The sequence below is a fragment of the Thermobia domestica genome, chromosome 1, assembly GCF_964235325.1.
Source record: "Thermobia domestica chromosome 1, izTheDome1.hap1.1, whole genome shotgun sequence".
NCBI lineage: Eukaryota > Metazoa > Arthropoda > Insecta > Zygentoma > Lepismatidae > Thermobia > Thermobia domestica.
Window position 1 is genome coordinate 359,232,965 of NC_137454.1, and position 25,330 is coordinate 359,258,294.

Genomic DNA, 25,330 nt, shown 5'->3' on the forward strand with positions numbered 1-25,330 from the left:
AATCGCTTCACAAAATACGTTTTTCCACACCCACTAGATCCTGCGAGAATACAGATAAACGTTTGTTTCCACTGTGTATCCATGATGAACACTAACACCTTGTTTCAAATATGATGCGTATTTAAATTGGCTTCACTTTTTTATTTAGTTTGTAAATTCTTGCACTCACTGGTGAACGCTGGCGAGAAACGAAAAATAACTTTTATCTGTTTATCGAATAGTTGAAAACCGTTTATTTTTAATCGATTAATTAAAAACCGATTATTTGTTAATCGAATAGTTTAACCGGATAAATTTTAACGGTTAACCGTGAAAGTTTATCACTGTTTGATTTTGAATTCTATTTGACATTTTTTTCGTTTGAAATTTGTTTTGAAATTCTTGTTTCATAAATTTTGTATATAATATTTTTGTTTCAAATTTTTAGTTTGAAATTTTTTTTCGTTTCAAAATATTGCTTAGTTTCTTTTCAGAATTCTTTACTTTGAAAATTTTATCGTTTCAAAATTTTTGTTTCAAATTTTTCGTTTAAAAATTTTGTATGAAATTTTTTTTTGAAATTTTTTGTTCCAATTTTTGTTTGTTTCAAAATTATTCGTTTCAATTTTTTTGAAATTTTTTTAGTTTCAAGATTTTCGTTTTAGTTTTCGTTTCAATTTTTGTTTGAAAACTTTGGTTTGATATTTTTTTTTAGTTTCAAAAGTTGAAAAAATTTTAAATGCCATGAATCTTTTCTTTCAAAGTTTCCACCTAATTACTAGAGAACATTGACCAGGGACCAGTCACGCATCAAAACAAATCATCGATCACGTGACCGTACTACCATTTGAAACTCTAACGGTCCTACCAAATTGAAAGGGGTTACCCGTCCATAACTTATAACCTTAGCAAAGTGGATAAATTGAGTCAATAACCGAACACGTGGTTGTACTATATTGTACGCAGGAAAGGACCACCGAAATTTATCATGATGCATATTGAGGTCCTGTACTAAGCTCCAATTGGACAATTTCAGTCGACCCCCCTGCCAAATTTTAAAAAGGGTGCATCAATATGATAGGAAATGGACACCTGTAATGATGGGACCTCATCAAAGGGGATAACGTAGGACAAAAACAAAACACGTGGTACAACATATTGCTTAAGTTTACATTTGGGCAACTTTGTGCGCCTAAAACGGAACGAGCTGGACCATCCAAATTTATAGTGATGTATATTAGGGTTCTATACTATTATACCAAATGTATAAATTTGGCAATTTCCAAAATTTAAATGGTGGGCCAAGGTACCCTTCCAGGGTGCATTAATATACCCATGTCTTATGAAAGGTAATAGATTCCTGTATACGCTCATATAAACATGTAAGGTAATAGAACCTCATCAAAGGGGATAACTTAGGTCAAAACCAAACACGTGGTACTACGTACTGCTTAGGTTTATATTTGGGCAATTTGGAACACCTAAAAGGGTACGATGTGGACCATCCAAATTTATCATAATACATATTAGGGCCCTATACTATAATACCAAATATTTAAAATTAGCAATTTCTAAAATTTAAGGGGTGGGCCAAGGTACATGTCCCAAACTTTTAAAGGGGAGCACCAATATACCCATGTCTTATGATAGGGAATGGACATATGTATACGCCGATATAACCATACAAGGTAATAGAACCTCATCAACGGGGATAAAATGGGGCCAAAAACCAAGCACGTTGTTGAACTAAAATTTGGCAATTTTGTGCCCATGAAAGGGTACGAGGTGGACCACCAAAATTTATAGTGATATATACTAGGGTTCTGTACTATTATACCAAATGTTTAAATTGGGCAATTTCCCAAATTAAAGGGGTGGACCAATGTACCCCTCCAAAATTTTTCAAGGGGTACATTAATACACCCATGTCTTATGAAAGGTGATGAACCCATGTATACGCCCATATAACCATGTAATATAATAACACATCATCAAAGGCAGCAAATTTGGTCAGAAATATCCGAAATTTTAATTTTTGGCAATTTTTTACGCATGAAAGAGAACGACATAGACCCCCAATACTGACAGAGGCACATACTATTGCCCTAGGCTACCACACCAGATTTTTAGATTTGACAATTTCCAAAATTTAAGTGGGGTGGTCCTAGATACTCCTGCCAAAATTTAGAGAGGGTGGTCCTATGTACCCATCGCCAATGACCCCGGGCCAAGGTAATTGACCTTTGACCTACGACGTCATAAATGTCGGGGTCAAATCCAAATTTTGATCAGGTCAGGCCATTACTACGTACTATTTCGCATTGGGTACAATGTGTAATACTTTGTAAAAACATCCATGATTGACAATACATATTTATAACCTGATGAAGAAGAAACATATGGTCCTAAAATATCAATTGAAATAAGTGCACGACGACTGTTAACAGTAATACTTTCAATTGGTCTTGCCAGGGGTGATGTTTCTACCTTCGCTTCCTTATGTACGATACAATCATTAATGAAATTGCTAATATCTTTTCTGATTGTATTCCAATAAGAAATTTTATTTACAAACCAAAAGTTTTTTAATTCCAAAATGCCCTTCTTTACAATGCATATGTTTACAACAATTGGGACTAATGAAGGTTTAATACAGATTTTCCAGGAATCTGGAAAATGAAAACTTTTGTTTAAAAGTACACCATTTTCAAGCTTATAAAATTTTTCAAAGTTTCTGTTTCTCTCCTCACAATTTGAGTTATTGGGATTTTGAAGAAATTCAATAATAGATTTTATTCGGAATATTCAGCTTGTTTTTCAATTATTTCCTGTATGGTCATATTTTCGAAGAAACATGGTAACGTTTCGAGGTTACTCACCGTATGAGTTTCACCTTTGGGGGCAAAAATGATGCGTGACAAAGCATCACTGGCTTTATTATCGATTCCTCCGATATATATGGTATCCACGTCACAAGTGTGCAGCTCGACACTCCGACGTCTCTGACGGAAATTCCAATTCCTCATTTTATGTACATACACCAAAGAATTATGATCTATATCCACTTTGTCATGTTAACCACACAGCAAATGTAACCACTTACGAATAGAAATCACTATCGCTAAAGCCTCCTGTTCTTTTGTAGTATATGCACGTTGAGCGTCTTTTAAAATTATACTGCAAAACCCAATAATATTGCGTTTACCATCACTTTCTTGTCAGAATATGCCAGCTACCGCTAGTTTTTAACTATCTGTGATTAGTGAAAAATCAGAATCAAGTCCCGGATAAGTGAGGAGTACGTATTGGATTTAACTATCTTTGAGAGACTGAAAACTATGCTCACATTCTGGACTCCAGATCCATTTTCCCCTTTTGGCAAATTCTAATACAGGAGAAGCTAATTCTGTAAAGTTATTCACAAATTTCGAACACCATTCAAAAAGTCCTAATACTTTCTGTAATTGTTCATGTCGTAGGCGAGGTAACTAACGAATCACTTCTACATAAGAAGAATCCCTACGAATACTTTCAAGAGTTACGACAAACCCTAAATAATTGAATGTAGTTTCACAAAATGAAGATTTCGAAAGGTTGACAGTCAAATTAGCGTCATGTAATTTACTAAACAACTGATCTAACAAATACAATTGCTCTTCAAAAGAAAATTTTGGGATACTGAGGTCATTAATATACGGTACAAGTTTATTGTATAATGCATAACCTATTGCCTTTGGTAATGCATCAATTTAAACAACAGAACCATTTATATACCCAAATGGAACTACTGGAATTCTGTACACGTGTTCCATCCACGAAAAGGCAATAAAATCACGAGATTTTTCAGAGAGAACGACTTGTGAGTATGACGACATAAGATAAATTGAGCTTACGTATTTAGCACCTTGGAACTTTAACAATAAATCATCAATTTTATTTGCTTTCAATTGTTTCATTTTAACATGCCAATTCAACTCAGTTAAGGCAACTACCACTCTAGCTTTATTTGTACTTTTTTAGGACCACAAACAAAAATTGCGTGGCTATGTACAGAAACAGAATTTTCAATAACAACAAATTTTAACCATTCTTCAATTTGTTTATCAATACATTTTTTAAAATGGTAAGGTAGGGTATGCTGTCTTTTGGCAATGGGATAAGTAGTATCAATATCTACGGAATATTCATATTGTTTAAATCTACCTGGGTAATCATTAAATACATTGCGATGTTTTACCAACAAATCAAACAATTGTGTTTTTTGTTCACTACTCAAGTGATCACATTCATGTACTTTTTGTCTAATTTCATTTCTGGTTGCAACAGCGTATACATTTTCAGGATAAATGTCTTTTCTAACACATTATCCCCATTAGTTTACTGCTTTTCCTCTTTACTGCAATGTGAGTTTCTAATTTCCTCATCAATAACAGATACTTGCAAACTATAATGTTCTAATAAGAATTCTCCTCTATAGATTGATCAATGTTCAAATCTTTAAATCGAAATTCTTTAGAATGTTTTGCAAACTGAATGTATGCATGGTCTCGTTCCTTTAAAGCACGATCCACTCTTGCTTTAACTTATTTCTTTCTGAAAGCAAATTATTAATTACAGGGCATGCTGAAGAAGAATGATTACAGTCGGATTCTAACTCAAAACCCTCATTTGGGAAATTGCTATTTTCTAGAGGAAAACCAGATTTATTATTTACAGGTTTATTTATTCGGTCTGCATGTGTCAAAATCTTCTTGGGTCTATACCCACTGATTTTTGTATTACATAATTCTTCAGTGAGCATTGGAACTACAACAACTTCCTTTCGCTTAGAATATCTAATTATGTTTTTCGAAAACTCTATCAAAACTCGGGCAGCTGTGAGGAAAGTATGCACTAACAAACACTCAGTATTCAGTTCGGATCCCACTAAAACCCTTGTGTCGAAAATCAAATGCTATATTTCCACACAAACATTTATTTCGCCCTTCACCTGTTTTTTTCCTTTACCTGAATAATCTATCAGGAAGATTTTGGTGGGTTTTTTTTTTGCGGATGGGAAATCACGGACGTAATACGTATTTCACGACTAAAAGCTAAGGAGAGACACCGAAGCACCTGTAGCACTCAACGCTTTTAAATGTTTATTCCATATTTTACAATGAATTTCTGCAGTTCGAGTGTCACTACAATTTTTCATACCTTCTGTTATTTTGGTTTCATCCTCAGAGATTTCTATATCCCATTGAATAATATTCTCGATATTTTTACCCAACACTACATATTCTACAGAAAAAGTTGGGGTGAGTGCTTTCTCATGATCAATATTTTGAATATTACTAACACTTTCATTAGCCATACAAGAAACACTCTCTCCTCATAGCATTTCTAATTTAACGGTGTTTGTCTACTGTGGTTACCTGGTGGTGAGGAAGGAGGAAAGGTACAAGGTTTATCAAAATTAGCAGAAAATGATTGTTGGTTACTAAAATGAGAGATTGAAAACTGTTGAGGCGTATTCCCACCATTACATACACGTCCTTCGTTAATATAGTTTATGTCTGCCTGACTTCGATACGAACTTCGAGTACCTTCATTTTCAGAACATTGTTGAGAATACACATTTTTAGGTTTACCCTTATGCTTAGAATTTTGATTTTTACCTTTAGCCTCAAATTGTATTTTCTTTCTCTTATTTGTTTGATCCCGGAGTTGTTTTACTTCTTGTTAATTGAATTGTTTCTCACTCTCCTTAACCTGATTTACACGTATTAATTTCTTGTAAAATGCATTATTTGTTTTAGAGTTTTCATTGTTTTTTTGACAATGTTTCGAGGTTTTGAACAACATTTAACAGAGTCTGTAAATCCAAAGAGGGCAACAAGACTAACTGCTTTTTGGAAATAATTAGGCAACAAGAATTTAATTGTGCTCAATATGAATGCCTCACTAACGTTTTTATTCAATTCTCTAATTTTATGATAACGATCAGCTACAAATTGGTAAACTGTACCATCAACTTTAGGATTATACCTTTTTGATTGCAACATAGACATTTTCCCTCCTACAATTTAGAGGGATTGGAACTGCTGTTTGAAAGCTGAGATGAGTTGATTTTGAGTTTAACGTTCCTTTCAGCAGCAACGCTATATGAGACGTGGACCTACTTATTTTTTCTGGAATCCGAACCACATGTGCTCCTACCGGGAATCGAACCCGGGTCTCCAACGCCACAGGCGCGTATGCTAATCGCTTAGTCATGAAAGAGCACTGTTGTTTGAAAGTAAATACAAAATCATTCTACGATTTGAAATCGGGTTTACGAGTAATAAACCAAAATTTCGAAGAGCCTTGCATAAAAAAAAATCTAAAATATCAGAAAATTGTGTTACTGGGATTTGCATTAATTTGACATTTTCCTCAAATAATCTCAAAAATTAGATGCAGTAATGTCACTGGTATGACCTAAAAATTTTTCGAAATTTTCAATGTCAATACGCTTGATGGGCCTAGCGTTTTCAATCTGCACCAATTCTCTATGATGGGTACGATTGCGATTTTTACTTTCAGATTTTAGTTTAAGGTTAATCTCATAGCTACTGTTAGTGCTCTCACTACTACTACAACTAGTAGAACTATGAGTTCGGGAAGTACTAGCTACACTATCATATAATGAATTAATAATGCTACGATTGTTACTAACACTGTTAGGTCTGGATTCAACGTGCAAATTCAGAATTTGATTCTGTGCCGTTGATAACTAAGTTTGTGTCATTTGTAATTCTTGTTTGAGGTTGCCAATTTCTTTTTTAACCTCCAAAACAGTACTCTGAATTTGAACATACTGTTTTGATTCCACTTCTCTGTCTCTAGTTACTTCTGATACACTATTGTTATAGCGATCTACTGTCTTTTTGAGAAAGAGTAACAGCTGATAATGCGATCAATTTCCATGCTACTATTATTTACGCTACTTTCATTTAATGTTATCTTTTGCATGCACTAGACCACCTGTGCTTGGTGCTTTCGAATCCTACCCTCAATGGCTGCTAACATGCTATGGTTACAACATATTTTCTTTTCAAGATCTACAAATCTACGATCACTCATTTCAAGGATTTGTTGAAAGTCATGCTTTATTTGTGTTAGAGAACTACTATTTCGGGTTTCATCCTGTTGAATCGTTAGCGACAACAAATCCCGGGTTTCTGTCAGCTGATTTGCAGGTTTGGATTTTTATTTCTAGTCTCGAATTCGAGTCGATTCGTGGCACAAACTGTCGAGTAGAGACATGAGTCGAGACAGAAACATATTTGCGAGTCGAGACATTTTCTCGAGACGAGTTGAGGCAGGCTTAAATTTCGACTCGTCCGCATCCCTAATAAAATGTGAGGGAAGAAATCGCGGCCTATTACACTGTTCAACAACGAAAATGTAAATTTAACAAAATCAGCTAATTCTTATTGATTTTATGGTGCTGATCCCGAATTTGAAAGTTATTTTTGAATATTAGTTCTACTATTCATTTTACAGGCACATCTAGTAATAACACTTTTAAAATAAGTATATTCGCTTCGTTTAGGGTAAAATTATACACTGATCCGGCAACACTGGAGAAACTATATGAACGCTTGGTTTCATTCTGTTCCTTATCTCAGTAGTGTTCTGCTCTTGTTAGATAAGACAGGTTTAGTGCAGTAATCAGTGTTTTGGGTGTGACGTTTCTGTAGTGCAGGACATAAAAATACAACTACAAGTACGCAAACATACTGGTATTTCGAATGTATATTTTTAAATAGTTATCGGAACTATTTCAAGTGACATTTTGAGGATTTCAATAAACAAAAATGCCGCGAAATTGTGTAAACAGTGCGGATAGCTTCTACTAGGTGTGTGGGGAAGTGACATTTTCCTCACAAAAAAGACTATAACACCACTAATAAGAAAAGCCTATCAATATTACTTTGGTTGTATAATTGGAGACCAAGATAAATCTTGGGCACCCCACATTGTGTGTAACGTGTTCCTGACTCACCTAAATAATACGATCTTATTATTATTATTATACTGATGATGATCAAGAAGTTCAAGCTCCTGAGTCAAGTACTTCGAAGGACCCTACGTTTGTTGTAGAAGAACCTCCATGTGAACCACATAGACTTACTCAAGAGGAACTAAGTGATCTAATCAGAGACTTCGACCTCTCGAAAAGAAAAGCCGAAATTTTTGCGTCACACTTAAAGCAATGGAATTTATTGCAGGAGAAAGTAAATATTTCCGTGTATCGGAATAGGGAGATGTTCACTTCATTTTTTACTATGGAAGACACACTTGTGGCATGTACAGATGTAAATGGTCTCATGAGGGTTTAGATGCTTCTCATTAAAATTAATTACGAACCTACGGAGTGGTGGCTCTTTATAGATTCGTCCAAGGCGAGTTTAAAGGCAGTGCTTTTACATATTGGAAATGAACTTCCTTCAATTCCTGTAGGTTACACAGTTCATATGAAGGAATTTTATGAAAACTTGAAACATTTACTTCAAGCCATTAAATATTACGATTTTCAGTAGCTCATTTGTGGTGACCTTAATGTAATAGCACTGTTGCTAGGTATACAAAGTATTGTTGCTTTATATGTGAATGGAACAGTAGAGATCGTGGATCTCATTACCGCAAAAGTGATTGGAGTACCAGAGAAACTCTTCAGCCGGGAGTGAAAAATGTGCAGCATGAACAACTGGTAGATCGTAACCAAATTTTGCTTCCCCCTCTACATATTAAATTAGATCTTATGAAAAGTTTTGTTAAGAGCATGAACCAAGAGGATGAGGCCTATAAGTACCTAAGAGGACAATTCCCTCGATCAAGTGATGCCAAAGTTAAAGAGGGTGTTTTCATAGGGCCACAGATTATGCAACTATTCAAAGATCACAAGTGCGACGAAATTCTCCAAGGTGAGGAGAAAGCTACGTGGGAAAGCTTGAAGAGTGTTCGTTGGGAAGACACCGAACAACAAATTACAAACAAAAGGTAGCAAAGTTGTTATTGTGCTTCAAAAATCTTGGTTGCAATTCGTCTCTGAAACTCCATTTTCTTAATTCACATCTAGACTTCTTTCTCGAAGATTGTGAAGTAGTAAGTGACGAACATGGTGAGCGTTTCCATCAAGATATTGCAGCCATGGAGAAGAGATATGAGGGAAAGTGGAGTTCTAACATATTGGCCGACTACTGTTGGACTATTGCAAGGGATGCTCCAGATGTAACCTACAAAAGGCAAACCAAGCGAAGACACTGAAAATAAAATAAACACAATCCTGTACAAGGGATCACTTGAAACTTTTATCTACATTGTAGTGTAGTTCTTGCACAGAAAGTTATTTGTACATATGTTTCATGTTTTGATGTTAATACTGATTTTTATTACGGAATTGTTAATGTTTAACTTGACCACGGTTACTTTATTTTCTGTATCGCTGTGAAACTGGAATTTGCGCAATTTTGAAAAATGAAGTACAAGGGTATAGAATGCTATAGGTTAGCGCACTTCTTAACTCTCCAGCTTATCACATCACAGTGAAATAGATAAAAAAAGTGAAATGTAGGTTCTTACAAGGATTTTGCTTAATTGTTCTATAAATATTATTACATTTGTATATATACAGCTACTGTCGTACAAGGGCGTAATTTTCACAACGCGAGCTATGAAAATTCTTCTATTATCATTTCCTTTCATATTATGCTTAAATGAATGTAATTATCGCGACTTCAAAGAATTTACAAACTTTCGATCAAAATTTGTTGAACAGTGTTATCACGTTTATTAAAATTCATTTGTATTCATATTAGATTTTCGGATAGCACGCATACTCTACAAGTTTCTCGATGCCGCTCGATTGTGTACTTGGAAGGAAATTATTCTACCATCACAGTTCCCGAAACATTTACTGAGTATTGTGTTCTCAAGTATATAGTTTCAATATTATTCTAAATTAATTATTTCTAAGTATGCCGTTTGTCACACTCAATTTTCCTTCTTGAAGAATGATCCTATTAAATCGAGTGCTTTTTTTGCTACGTTATAACGAAATGATCTAGTACAAGTTAATCATGAGCTTTGTCCTGAACTCAAATCGAAATAGCTTCAGGAAATTTGTGGTATGTCAATAATGTTTGTTTGTTTATTTCCCGTTCAACATAAAATAATAATTTCTTGGATTACATGCATTCGGTCCTGCCTTGGCTTGCAACAAATGAAGGGAAAGTAACTGGATATTTTTTTATTTAAAAAAATCTCTCATCTTTTTGTTGCAATTTCACCTTCTTTGTATATTATCTCAGTCCTTAATGTAATATATTTAAATCCGTATTACAGACTGTAATACACATGGACAACATTAAGAAATAAAGATAACAATCTTTCCATTGTTACTTTAACGCAACGTTTCAATAATAAGATAATAGAATACTACCGCAACATGAATTGAAAAACATTCCAATGAACATAGGACTAAATACTGCATGTATATATATCGCGTGAGTAGCAACAAAGGAGCCAGACATGAACAATTTTACACAGAGAACCTACCTTGCATTAAGTCCGCTGGCAAAACTACAAAAGATTAAATTCCTTGAACAGTGTACAATTAACATTTTACAGAATATCAAAATATAATTATCCACTAATACACGTTATTGTGATAAGCATCGCAACAGCATCCTCAAATCTTCGCCGAGATTACAGACAAAAGATTTCCACCAAGTCCTTAGCAGATGGTAGCGTTCAGAAAACTGATGCAACGTCCCCTCTTTGTACTGCCATACTGATGCGTTGCAGTAGAAAAGAGGTTCCTCTAGCGTAATTTCCTAACGATAAATAAATGTGGTGACCAACTTGTTTTATAAGGTAAGGCCTTCGGGACCCAGGAACCACCCGATTCGATAGATTTAGCGACAAAACTATATTTGTCGAGTAAATTGCTATACTTTCTGCGCTTTTCTGTTTCCCGGCTAGCAGCCACGTTGCCAGCTTGTGCTGAGGAAGAATGTAGATTTGAAGGGGCGAAGGTGTCGGAACAAGTAAAATCCCATAGGAGTGCTTTTCCTTTCTTCCACGGTATTAGGGTCATACCATCTGGGCTCTTGCAGTCTGCACGACTGCATCCCAACGGTTCACATACAGAAGGAACGCCTGCTGAAATTAGTGCCCTCATGATAATGTCGTTGCCGCTGGAGTGGCGTGAATGTCTGCACAGGATGGTCCATGAAAGCCCTTCTTGTCTACAACACTTCTACAGCCAGGACATCTGTGTTGCTCGCGAAAATCTGCTCCCAAACGCAGTGCACTGGCAATTCAAAAACTGTCATTGGGAAGATGTAATCCTAAAGAAGGTGACGGGATAGCATGGATCCATGCGCCTGCTTCTGGAGATGATGTAGCTAGAAGTCTGGCCTTATCTTCTGGGCTACCGGATGACTGAAATAGAGCTGAAAAGTGATGATATATAAGAGGATCTTTCCAAGAGGATTGTAGTCCTCTCTTATCAAGGCCAAGGGGATCTGATCCTACTATAGATGACCACTTAGCAATGCTATCGCTGATATCCGAATCCGATACTACGCTAAGATCTTGTTGGAATGTTCTCGATCAATGGCTTAGCGCCATAGAATGAAGACGGAAAGGATGAAATAGCCAGATCCATGGCGCGACGAATGCCGAGACCTCCGTGGTTAACAGGAAGGTACGCCTGCAACCAAGAGTTATTGTTGAGTGAACTGTTCAGGATAGATTCTAGACCGGATTTCAAGGTTTTGTCATAGCATTCCAGTGGATCAGCATCCGACCAAGAAGGAGCACAGGGAAGAAAGTATAGCAGGCTTGGCGTGGACAATGAGGCACGTAGTAGGTAAGAGACAGAGTGAGCTGTAATCAAGGAAAGACGTGTAAAGAAGAATTCTAATTTAGAAATTTTGTCTCTTAATATTGTTTGTCTTCCGTCATTAGATAATGCTGGTCCTAATAAAATGGCGTTCTGTCTGAAAACTGTCAAAGATTTGTCGAAATTCTTTGAATCCCAGGCACGGCTTCGACAAACAGCTTGAAGAGGTTCTTAGACTGCTCATTGCAAACTCCGAGAAAGCTGACCTCACATTTGGAGAAATTCATTTGGAGAAATTCATTTCCGATCTCCTTAGTCCGTCTATGGATCATTTCTAATGTCTCTAGTACTGTATCCTAGTCTCCAGCTATAGTCCCGTCATCCAAATACCATATGTTCAGTTCTGTATTGATACTATTAACGATGGATTGTAAAGTTAGTGCCAAGAGGGTCGCCTTGTTGTACGCCACGTTGATAGAGGATTTTTTCATCTCCTAAGTATAAATTGCCCGGTTGCGAGTAGCACTGACCTACGTATCGATAACTTGATGGAAAACTGTTTTTTTATCTTATGAGCATATAGTCACGATTCAACTCGTTAAATGCGTTTCTGAAGTTTATTTGCAGAAACACTTTTTCCTGGTGGTGTGGAAAACAGTAGTACATACGAGCAGCGTAGACTGCTGCTTCTGCTCCATGTGAGACGCAAGCTCCCAGTTAGTGTGGGGATAGAAAATGTGTTAAAGGTTCTTTAATTCTATGGAAAATGATCTTGGCTGATAATTTTCCCCACACATTGCCTATTGCGATAGGACAAATGCCCCCACTTTTCTCCCTCAAAGCTATTAGTGATGCTCCAAAGAAAAAAGGTTTAATTTCCGTGGGCACATCACCGGAAATAATCAGGTGGAGAAAATCGCAGATGGCGTTAGTTTTGCAGTCTTGGGAGAGTAAGAGGTCGGTGACTGTACATAGTCGGGGTATGGATTGAAGGACGGTGACTGTCCATACATCCTGATGACCCAGAAGGAAATGATTTAAGTGCCTACGTAAACACGCCAGCTGATTCTCTAGGCACTACAATACTCAGCTCAATGAGATCGGGACGTTCAAAAGGGCGGCTATGAGCTGGATGTTTCGCTTTTAATCCTTCTAATACAGATCCATTCAGAAAAGCTATAGTATCTTCTGAAATGAGAAGCCGTACTGCGTTGTGGACATCCTCATCTACTAATTCGTTCTCGACATTCTTAATGCTAAAAGTGGAATGTACTGGTCGTCGAGCTTTGAAGGATTTTTTTACTCTGGTTAGGAAGGGCTTCGCAACGAGAATCAGACCAACATCGCAACTCTTTGTTTAACCTATAATGTTAAATTTTTCACTTTGCAAGCTTTTGATGCCACGCACAGTGTAATGTAAGGAAAAAAGAAGAGATCCATCCACTCTTCTGTGTCGTTTGTACGTACAATCTGTTGCAATACCTCGCACAGAGAGTCTGCCACTGTAGTCAAGCCCTCGCGGTACCCTGCGCAACATTGGAATAGAAGACTTTAATCTTGCCATAAACTTATTGCATTTAGAGGTCAAAATATTTCTTGGATGATCGACATTATCAGTGGATAATTGCGACTTCCGTGAAAGCCAGCATGATTTGGTTTTATTGATATCATAATGGCACCTGCTATTGTGAATTGCTAGGCCTTTTAAACTAACACACAATTTGTTGCAAAGCTTACAGGTCGTCTCGTTAAGCCTGTTTGATAAAACAAAGCTCATGTTTAATGCGGCATCATGTTGGGTTTGATTTATTTGGTTAAATTTTGATCCTGTTGCATTGCTTTAATGGTCCTGCAGTCTTTATTGATGTCATCACTAACAGCAGTGAAAGGATTACTGGTATCATTAGAAGTCACGATCATCTTCCTTAGTTATTACAAAATTTTAAATTTGAATTTTAAATTTAAATTACACCCAACTACATAGTTGGAAATCTAATATTGATTGAAAAATAACGACCATTGATTGAAAATAGTAATTTGAAGATAACAAATTTTCAGTCTATCATCTGAAGCACAGCAGCGATTCAAAAACGCTGTCCATCAAAACTTAAACAAAAAGTCCCATCAAAACTTCAAACATACATCACTTCGTAACAAAATGCACAAAACCTCAGGTCACCTACACTAAACGAAGAGAATTGCGCAGAACGCGAAAGACACGTCTGCTTCCAACCACAATATATATTTTGTCAATAGTTATGTATTTTATTCCTAACCTAGTAAGAACATCACAATTTGAACACAAAAAAGGATCACTAATCCGGGACGTACTTGAACCTGAACCCACAAAGTGGGGTGATGTGTATATTTCCTGAAAGCTTGGGTCAAGGTAAGATCATAACCCGTTACCAAATTTGGGGAGGTCTCATGTATTCCTCTTAGTGGCAATTAATTTCTCATTTTTATTAATATCTTTAAGCGTGTATTAATGTCCTTTGCAACATCGAAAAATCTGAAACGGTGAGACAGATACGAAAACAGAAAAAAACATGTCTTTCAACATTTCAAAACTACAACGTATCAAAGTAAAATTAAGTGGGGTCCCCTCAGGATCCCAGTCGGGGTCAAACTCAATTTTTTTAAATGGAAAGAGGAGTCAATTAGCATATCGTATGAAGGTTGGTGTTAAATGAAAGAAGTCTTGAATGAAAGTCTTGACTCTCTACGATAAGCGTGTGCAAAACAGCGGTGAGTCAAAGTTTCAATTCAATCTTCATTGCAAAGTCTATGGCCACTCGTATGAATCTGAAACGGTGAATTATGATTATTTGAGATTTTTCTTTTACTAGAACATTCTGACCTACACATGCTACTTCTGAAATAAAATGATGAATTGTACTTATACCACCTTCTATTACCGACTAAATTATAACATTTTCCCTACTTTCTCCAAATTATGGAAGTTTATGTTTTTCCTGTGGTATGGCAGTTGATTGCAGCAATACCTGAACTATGGCATTCTATAATTCAGTCCCAACGGTGCTTCAGAGGTATGCATGTGAGTCAATTTTACGTACATGCAAAGACAACTAAAGATTCCTACAGAAAATTAATCAGTACCGGAAGTGCCGTGGACATTAAGAAATCAGGTAAGCTTTCGAACACAGTATCAAAAGGTGGCTACAATGAGGGAGATGTTCGAGTGCAACCCTTAAAACTCAACCATGCAGGCTAGAAGAGAGGATTCCATTACATGCTATTTTGTGGCTGCAATTCTTCGCAAACAGGTACATTACAGACGTTAGGAATCTCATTATGTGTAAAATTTATACCCGTATGATTGCAACACGAGTATTTTGAATTTATACAAATGATGCTCACTTGGCATTAAGATCATCCACACATATTTGAAAAATCTTCTGTGGAATAACAAAGCTGTGCCTCATATAGGTGATTTGTTAATTGTCATAAAACCAATTATTGGGAAGAAGGTGATCCCACTGTTAAAGAGACTGTTTTAAACTGCTGGGCAAGTCGTAAGTGACAGTATTCAGGAATTAACTCCCTCAAATTATACCTTCTCTGTTGAAAGGCACTTAAAAATACCTGGAATTTTACAAGAAATTGTATAGGCTGCAATTTATTGATGATAAGAGTGAAATGAACTGTTGTTTATGTAAAATGCAGTTCCTTCTCACTGCGATCTGCTGTTAGGCAATGGCTTGATAAACGCTTCGCAGGACGCTGATTAAGTCACAAGAGACCCACAGAAAGGTCAGCGCGAAGTCCAGACCTCACCCCGTGCGATCTAACTTTATAGGGATCATCAAAGGAACAACTGAATCCAAGCAACCAGCCATTTTTGACGAACTTCAGAATGAATACAAAAGTGAAGTCAAAAGTAGTGTGCATGATAAATTATTGATTAAATTAATAGCAAACGTAAATGTTCGTTTGAGAGGATCTAGAAAATACTGCGGTTGTAACTTCTTTTTCCAAAAATGTAATGATTTACTAAACTAAATGTGAGAAGAATTGAGTTTATACCTAGAGTGTTTTAGGAGGGAGAAATATCTTTGCTCCTACTTCTATTAGTTTAGTTTCAGTGGGTAATTTGTTAAATATTCAAATTGCCAAATGTATTGAAATTTGCTCACTTAAAGAAATGTTACGAGAAAGAATATGCGAAACTCTCTGGCATTATATGAATATATATTTTTCTTTACTTACGAAAACTTAAGTTTTTCTTGGAATATGGTGAATGCGGATATATAGTTTTCCCACAACAATAAATGTGACTCCACATGGATCGTCTGGTACAAATACGCTAATACCAAGTCTTTACAAAAAGTAAAGAAGCCATGTTCTGACAATACTGCATATATAACTACGCTCTATCTACAAAGGGTCGATGGAAAATGAAGTAAAGTTTAAATCCCTCTAGAGTCAGTCACCTACAGCTTTATGTTTGGTTCATATCGCGGTTTAAGTAAATCCCTGTCTATGAACTTGACCGAAGCTTACAAATCTAGCTTTCTATCGAATAACGCTTCTCCATTAAATTCTGAGTGGGACTAATATTAATGGCTTTGGAGACGTTGAGTAAGACACAGAAAATGTTCGAGAGTGAAAGCCTATCAAGGATGTTTTAAAACATTAAATTGCTCCAAAGACGGACGAGAGAGTGTGGAAAAGGAAAACTGCATAGGATTCCCATCCACGTGCAGGACCGAGAAAAATGTGCAACATGGGCATGAAGTGTTTTAATCTACTTGACGGTAAAATGTTGGAATGATTACAGATCCTTTACAATGGATACAATCACTGTGCACATCATCATCACCGATGATTCTCAGATGAGAGAAGTATGTAACAACGTTGTTTCAAAAGGGTTGACTGATTGTCAAAAGTAAGCCACCTGCTTGTTTATGAAAATGTTTTTTGCATATTATTATTACACACTCTAAGTATCTAACAATTACATAAGTTTCGACGAAATATGGGGCTTTCAGGATGAACCACTAGAAAACGCCGAAGATGAGATGTAACACAACAGCATCTCCTCGTCAAAACAATATAAAGGAACATGTTGAATTCCACGATATTGCTGATTGAATTCTTAGATATTAATGGCGTTATCCACCACGAGTTGTGGCAAAAAAGTTGTGGCAAAAGATTTTTCATATCGGTCAACGTATTCAAAATGGCTACCAAGACATCGTGCCTGTATCAGTAAATCGTTCAGTACCACTTATATAAAAACGGTTTAAAAAATAAATGTAATAAATACTCAAATGCCAGGAGACACATCGAATGGTATACTCGCGTTGCCTTCAGGGCAGTACTTCATTGGCCCCATGCCCAACTTGAAAATTTTCAAGGAAAACATGCTGTGAGTGATACCTCGTTGGATAGATTTTTAAAAAAAGTAAAGACCGCTGCGGCAAGAGGTTGTTCATATGGGTCACTGTTTTCAAAATGACCAGCAAGACATGGTACAGTCCGCGGCTTACACATTGTTACAAAAATTCTAAGTCCAAATTAATAAAAAAACACTTGCCCCGTTTTCTTATGCAATCTAGAAATGCATGTCTCGATCGATTAGTTATTTCTTGTCTTCAATCCAACTCCCTTCCTCCTCCACCTCTCCTTGCCTAAATCAGCATGTGAGACGTGATACACTCTTTCCATTCAGACGGGAAAACAGAAACGAGGTTTATAATGTTTATAGCTCTAAAATAGTCTCATCCATTGGTTTGATCTGAAATGCCTTTCTAGAGCCTAAAAATAAGTCCCCAAGAGTTCCGACAACTCCATAAATGTCTTTACTTCCATTCGTTCATTTCTTCAAAAGACTGCAAGTTAGGAAAAAGTTCTTTGTGAAATTTATGAAAATTGTCCATCACGGTCGTAGGTTTTGTGCTTTTCAAAGTCTGTAATGCGAGCGCAAAGTTCTGAAAACTACTAAAATAAATTAATGTTAATGAATTATTAATTTCATTTCTTGATAGTAATTTCAAGCAAATGTTTCAGGGGCGTCAGTTGGATAGGACACTAGAGTATAATTCTCAGTCTCTTGACCTTGACAAATACATATTGTTAATCAAACGTATAGTAGTACAATAATTTTAAAAAATGAAACTCTCATCTCGGCGGAGAATCTCCACCTCCCTCTCCCCTCCGAGCAAAATCTAAAATGACATTGCTCTTAACATTAAAATCTACAATGGCATTGCTTTCACCAACAAACCTATAGAGTTAAAATGGCATTTTCCTAGAGACCTTAAATTTGATTTCAAGAGGCGAAGGATTGATTCAAAGTCATATGAGTTCATACCGGACGACATTTTGAGAGAGAGAGAGAGAGAGAAACATTCAAATATGGAGACAGAAAGGGATGAATTACATACGAAAGTTTAGAATTGGTGAAAAATTTATCGGACAGCATCCATATCATGTCGAAAATTGTGATTTTGTGAAACAGATTAAGGATAGGTTCCGAACTGCGAGGATCACATTAGGCAGTTGTCGAATTAAGTTGGAGAACTCTTTTTAGAGCACCAGATGATTGTGAGGTAGAGAAAGATCTTAAGATCTGTAGAATTAAGAACTTAAAAAATTTTGTGCTTCCAAGACGTGTTTCGAGCCACGAACCTTTTGACTATCGAACGCTGACTTTATCAACTCAGCCACGGAGACCTCTACTCAGTATTCCGTATAGCTTAATTACTTCATCTTGTTCAGGAACACGTTTTAAAGCAATTAAAGTTTGTTGCTACTATGTTGAGTTGATGATGTAATGCCAAATATTCGGACATAATTCACCTTGTGCGAAGCTCTAGTGGAAAATTAAAAAAAAAAAAAACCTTCGCAAACAAGTTAGAGTTTGGAAAAGTAAAAGTTAAGAAAAACAATTTAAATGCGCATAAGTATGCCCCTTGGGTGCAAACATATAACTATAAAATGTAGCGTATCTGCAGCGGTGCTTGGTATGAGGCCGGTGGGTGTAGCCGAGCGGTCTGAGGCGTTAGGCTGATGATTGTGAGGTGAAGCTCATTTGGGGTTCGAGTCCCTCTGTAGTAGCAAGGGTGGAATTTTAACTGTCCTCGATATTTCTGTGTTCGTGTCCCTGTCGTGTCTAGTAGTCCTCAAAAGTGGTTGCAGTAGAAAATAAGTCAGGAAGTTTTTATTTTGTAAAGTAGGTCAACGGTTAGTATAAAGGACTCCAACGCGGATGGTCCTAGGTTCGAATCCCGTCCGTTGCTTTTCTTTTAGCTAGGCTCAAAGTGCTATGCATTTCAGATATTCAATTTTGCCCTTAATGTAGTTGCAGCTAGTTTGAACCGGAATTATTTTCAAATATGTGATTTGTTATTACATGCTTTTCTTTAACTTGCGATGTCTCAACTTTGATATGAAATCTAACAACCTTACTTTAATGCATTTACCTACGTTATGTGATGATGACTTTTTGCATAACGATCGGACAGTAATATTCAATTGTTACTGTAATATATATATATATAAATATATATATATATATATATATATATATATATATATATATATATATATATATATAAAAAAATCAGGGCCGGATGAAGATGGGCTTACGGGGGCTATAGCATCTGGCCTCGAAATGGACAGGTCCCTCTACTCTGATCAAAATCTCAACTGGTTATCTAAAAAGAATCATGAAGAGACAATCAACATTATAAAATAAAATATGACCAAGAATATGAAACATATTTCCTTAACTTACGTACTCTAATTTCACAGAAATGTATTAGGTAAAGTCAGCAGAGGCAACATCATATTTCAAGCCCCCGGTCTCCAGATGAAATAATACAGTCCTGGTAAGACACTGAAACCATGCTTCGGAGGGGAGGGGACAGCGTATAAAAGTATACATCGCGACAAAACATAACCAATTTTTTCCTCGAAGGTCAAGATCTAAGAGTTTGCTTGTCCCTACCATAAATCATTCATTGTAACTAGATTTCGGCGTTGCCGCACCAACTCAGGTAGAACTTTAAAGAGCTCTCAGTATTGCTAACCCCATTACGGTTATCACAGTAGCCCGACTACGTGCAGATTTCTAAACACATTATCCCATAGAAATGAGTGCCATAAGTCCAGGCCTTCTAAAGGCTGTTGCGCCAGGACTTTAGTTATCATTATTATTATTACTAATAATAATATGTAATATTTGTAATAGGGTTAATAAAGATTCTGTCTGTTTATCTGCTCTGCTTGTAAGTATATTATTTCTAACTTTAAGATATAGTTATACAGGTCAATATATAATTGATCAGTTTCTTTCTAATCTGATTCTTCACGTGTATAAAAACTCGACAAACTACAAATTAGGATACTATAAACAGAAAATTAATAATGATAGCTTTATTACTCAGATATTAACCTGCATACATTAATACATATGAGGATTTAGGTACTTAATAGAATGCTTTTTAATCATCTTTCTTTTAAAGAAAAAAGTTTTAAATTGTCATTATAGACAGATGGTCTGTCAATAATAATAATAATAATAATAATAATAATAATAATAATGTTTTCGCAGGACGTTGAACAAAGTTATCGTGTCTTGCAAAATATTTTTGATGGAGACAAAGATCAAGTTGTCATCAAGATAGATCAATCGTCCTCAGAAACTGAGGAAAACGAAAAAAGGACATATTTTGAACTCTTGAAGTATTAAGTTCCAATTGTTTATTTTATCTATTTTTGTGAGAATTTTCAAAATAATGTTCAATCAGGTCTGATGTAGTGCTTTATGAGATTGATTCTAAGTTGCATAAAGGGCATAAACAAATAATAATAATAATAATAATAATAATAATAATAATAATAATAATAATAATAATAATAATGATAATAATAATAATAATAATAATAATAATAATAATAATAATAATAATAATAATAATAATAATAATGCTATTTATAAAAGTCTAACATTACTGCATCACGCTAACTCCTAATAGTAAATCACGTTGATGCTCATTGCAATAATATAATGCAATACTGTAATTTAGATTTGAGCATTTGTATTTATGTATCCGCACGTTCGTTGGTCGGTTAACTAAATAAAGTGAATGAGAACAATTAGAGCTATTAAGTATTGAATTTAACCTATAATTAGTGCTTGAACTTTTCGGTAAGCTGTACCCGCCGGATACCCATTGCGTTTAGTTTACTCGATCCTTAGACCTGATAAACTCGTTTGATCCGTGTTTGGCCTGTTTGGATCGTTTGACCCGATAGACTCGTTATGAGTTCGTACATGATAATTAGAACAATTTGTGTTATAATAATAAAGTTAAACAACACATCATTTACAATAATGACACACGGGATTATCAGGTAATCCCTATTCATACGGTTCAATCGGGCAAACACGATTCATACGGGAAAAATACAATATCGATCCAACGTGCGGTCCAGGATCTACTCTATTTTCCGAGCATTACCGAAAATGCACAGTAGTCCGAAACGGCTCGGACGTAAAAACTACCTTATTATTATTATTATTATTATTATTATCATTATTATTATTATTATTATTATTATTATTATTATTATTATTATTATTATTATTATTATTATTATTATATTAATAGGAGAGAAAATTACTTGTTGAATGACGTGTACGTATTTTATCCCTATTTTAAATGGTTATCCTGGTTTTATGTATCTGCTTATTGGTTTGCTACACGCAGAAAAAATAGTTCGAGACTTCATTGTTTACCCTGGTGACAGGGAGAGCGGCTAAGCTTTTGTAATACCGGCAACATCCAACTGGTTGACAAACCGCACGTGGCCACTAACAACCATATGACAGTTTTACTGCTGATAAGAAAACTTGGTTTAGCTTTCAAAACCACTATAATTGTCTAATTGAAAATGAAATGAAATCTTTAAGTTTTACGTCCCTTGGTTATGCCGGTTAGGCTAAAGGACATGGTGATGATGAGAGATAAGTGAAATGGTAGAATAAAGAAAGCGGAAGGAAGCGAGAGAACAGCGAGAAAACCCACGAACACGGTGTTTGTCCGGCACAAGGTCCACAGGCGCGAGCTGGGAAATTGTCTAATTGAATGCGAAAGATATTGATATCGAATTGGCAATTTTCGGGTTCGAAGAGATGAAAAGTGGCACTCGAGATAAGCACTTCTCACTTCCTTTTAGCCATGCGCATATGGAAAATACTTTTAATATTATATCTTTTTCTTTCTAGTATGATTGTTTAAGAACTTGTCTTTGTACTGTATGTTTTAATTATTTTCTACTTTTAAGTTATAATTATATATATTTGCTATTTATATTTTATTCTATGCTATACATTTATTATTTACATTTTAAGTTTTATACATTTGAAAAGAAGCGTATAACAATTTACAGCAACAGGAACATACACATGATGTGGGCCTTGGCAATCCAGAACCCTCCGCTCCCTTCCCTGAAATCATTACTTGTTTGGTAAATTTTAGCTGATTTTATAGATGGCGTGAGAAAGTTTAGTATAGTATGTCCTTATATTGATTTTTAAACCGCTCAAAAAGCTTTTGATCCCTGAAATTAGTTCTTGCCTATGCCCTGGCAAAGCAGTGATTGTGATGAGTTAAATTAAGATTGCAAAAGTTGATACCAAATTTGAAACGTTCTAAATTAAAGAGAAAAATATAATAATATTGTCTCATATTTGAAACTACTTTCGGTTACATTTAATTTACTAGCTACTTTTATATTTAATTCAAAGTTCAAGGTCTGGAATGCACAAATTAAATGTAGCTTAAACAAAAAAGAAACAAGAACGCCGAGATACGAACGCATGACCTCAAACGTATTAATTCCGTTAACTAACTCTTCATCTAAGAAACTATAACTTTTTGTAATTTATTAATTTGCATCGAAGTGACACCATTATGTGTATGAGCAATCAGTGTGTTTTCCAGACATGTTTTTTGGGAGACACTCCCTTCCACCGGAGCTCTGAGAGTGCCCTCTGAAGGAGACCAAATAATACGTCTATAATACAACGATAAATAGAATATACCAGCAGTGTCGTGCTCCCCGGAACAATTTTTGTCTGAACGAACGGTTTGTGTAATAACTGTTTTCCTCTTTATTTCATCCAAAATGCAATATTTACAACGATGTGTGTCATTTTCCACAAATCATTTTCCAAAAAAGAAAAAAAAAATGATTTGTGTCTGTGTACATTGCTACTTTATTAGACAGTTTTAGGAAAAACTACTCAATTCGCACAACACTAGAAAAATACCTTACTGCCTTAGAAAATGTTCATAAAAAGGAAAAACTGAATCATTCACCCTGAACAGTGGCGTAATTAACGGACACGAGGTGCAGAAGGCTCACAGCAAAAGGGGCTTTAAGTTTCGTAAATCCGCTTTCCAGATTTTCATATAATTTCACACTTTTTCCTCAATTTATAAAATGCACGATACTTTAGCCTTAAATGAAGAAGAGTTAAACAAACTATAGGCTGTGAAGTCTACTCAAATGATTTATCACCGCTTTGCTGCAACAAACTTAAGTTTCGGAACAATAATGAAGGGAAAGATTGCATGAAATCAACATAGAATGAATTAGCTCAAGTTTTAATCTTAGATAATTGTTATTGCTATTAGTCCTGCGTATTTGTTTACATCTCTACTCTGTTATAACTATATCTCACTTTTCCTGTTACCAGAGCAATTCCTAATTGAACATTTAAGGTCAATATAAGAACATACTGTACTAAAATGTGGAACATCATCTCTAAAATTACGTAAAATGTACAGAAAAGAAATGGTTTCGGGGAGAACGAGGAGATCTGGATTGACAAGGCCTACATCATGTGTATGTCCCTGCTGCTCTGAATTGTCTTAACCTTCTCTTCAAATATATAACTTAAATTGGAAATAATAAATGTATAACATACAGTATAATATAAAGAGAAAATATATATACTTATAACTAAGAAGTCGAAAATAAAACAAAGTTGAAAAACAAGTGTTTTTAAACAATCATATTTGAAGGGGAAAATACTTTTAAAACCATTTTCCACTATAACTGGTTGAAAAGAAATGAGGGATGCTAATCTAGAATGCCACTTTTCATCTCTTCGAACCGAAATTTGACATCAATGTCTTTCGCATTCAATTACTTTTACAAGTCCCATTAGATGATAGGTTTCAGTTACTTACCCTCTCACCGCGGTATAATATTCAGATGGTAATTTATTCATTTACTAAATTCTTCGGAAATTTCTCCATGGGTCGATGTTGCACCATACGGTCCCCTGTACGTATTCTTTGTGAGTCAAACTTCCTAATATATATATATATATATATATATATATATATATATATATATATATATATATATATAGAGAGAGAGAGAGAGAGAGAGAGATTACAGTAACAGTTGAATATTATATTATCGGCCGACTGTCGTTGTGCTAAGCCATCATGATATAAATTACAGAATTGCATAAAGTATCAAAATTGAAACCTTGGAAGTTAAAGGAAAGCGTGTAATAACAAATCACATATTAGAAAATAATTCCGGTACAAACTAGCTGCAACTCCATTACGAACAAAATTGAACATCTGCAATGTACAATATGTGCGTAGCTTAAAAAAGAACAACGGGCGGGATTCGAACCTAGAATAATCCGCGTAGGGTCCTTGACACTAACCGTTTATCTAACAAGCACCGCTGCAAACACGCAATATTTTAATGTTAAATGATTGCACCCAAGTGGCACTCTTGCGCATTTATTTTTTTTTAACTTTTCATTTTCCAAACTCTAACATGTATGCGAAGATTTTTTTTCATTTTGCACTAGAGCTTCGCACAACGTAAATTGCAACCGAATATTTGGAATTACTTCATGAACTGAATTAAAATAGTAGTAACAAAGTTTTATTGCCTGAAAACGTGCTCCTGAACAAGACGAAGTTTCCTTATGCAACTTGTAACTAAGCTATATGAAATACTGAGTACAGGTCTCCGTGGCTGAATGAATAAAGTCAGGGTTTGATAATTAAAAGTTTGGTGGTTTGTAATCCGTCTCGGAATCTCAAGATTTTTTAAATTCTTAGTTCGACAGATCTTAAGATCTTTCTCTCCCTTCACATTCATCTGTTGTTCTAAAAAGTGTTCACCAACCTAACTCGACAACTGCCTAATGCGATCCTCCCATTTCGGAACCTTTCTTTAATTTGTTTCACAAAATCACAGTTTTCGTCATAATATGGATGCTGTCCGCTTATTTTTTCTCCAATTCTAAACTTTGAAATGTATTTCATCCCTTTCTCTGGCCATATTTCAATATCTCTCTCCCTCTAAATGTCGTCCGGTTTGAGTTCATCTGACTTGAGATCAAATTTTGGACACTTGAAACCAAATGTAAGCTCTCTAGGAATGTCTTATAGAATCTCTATG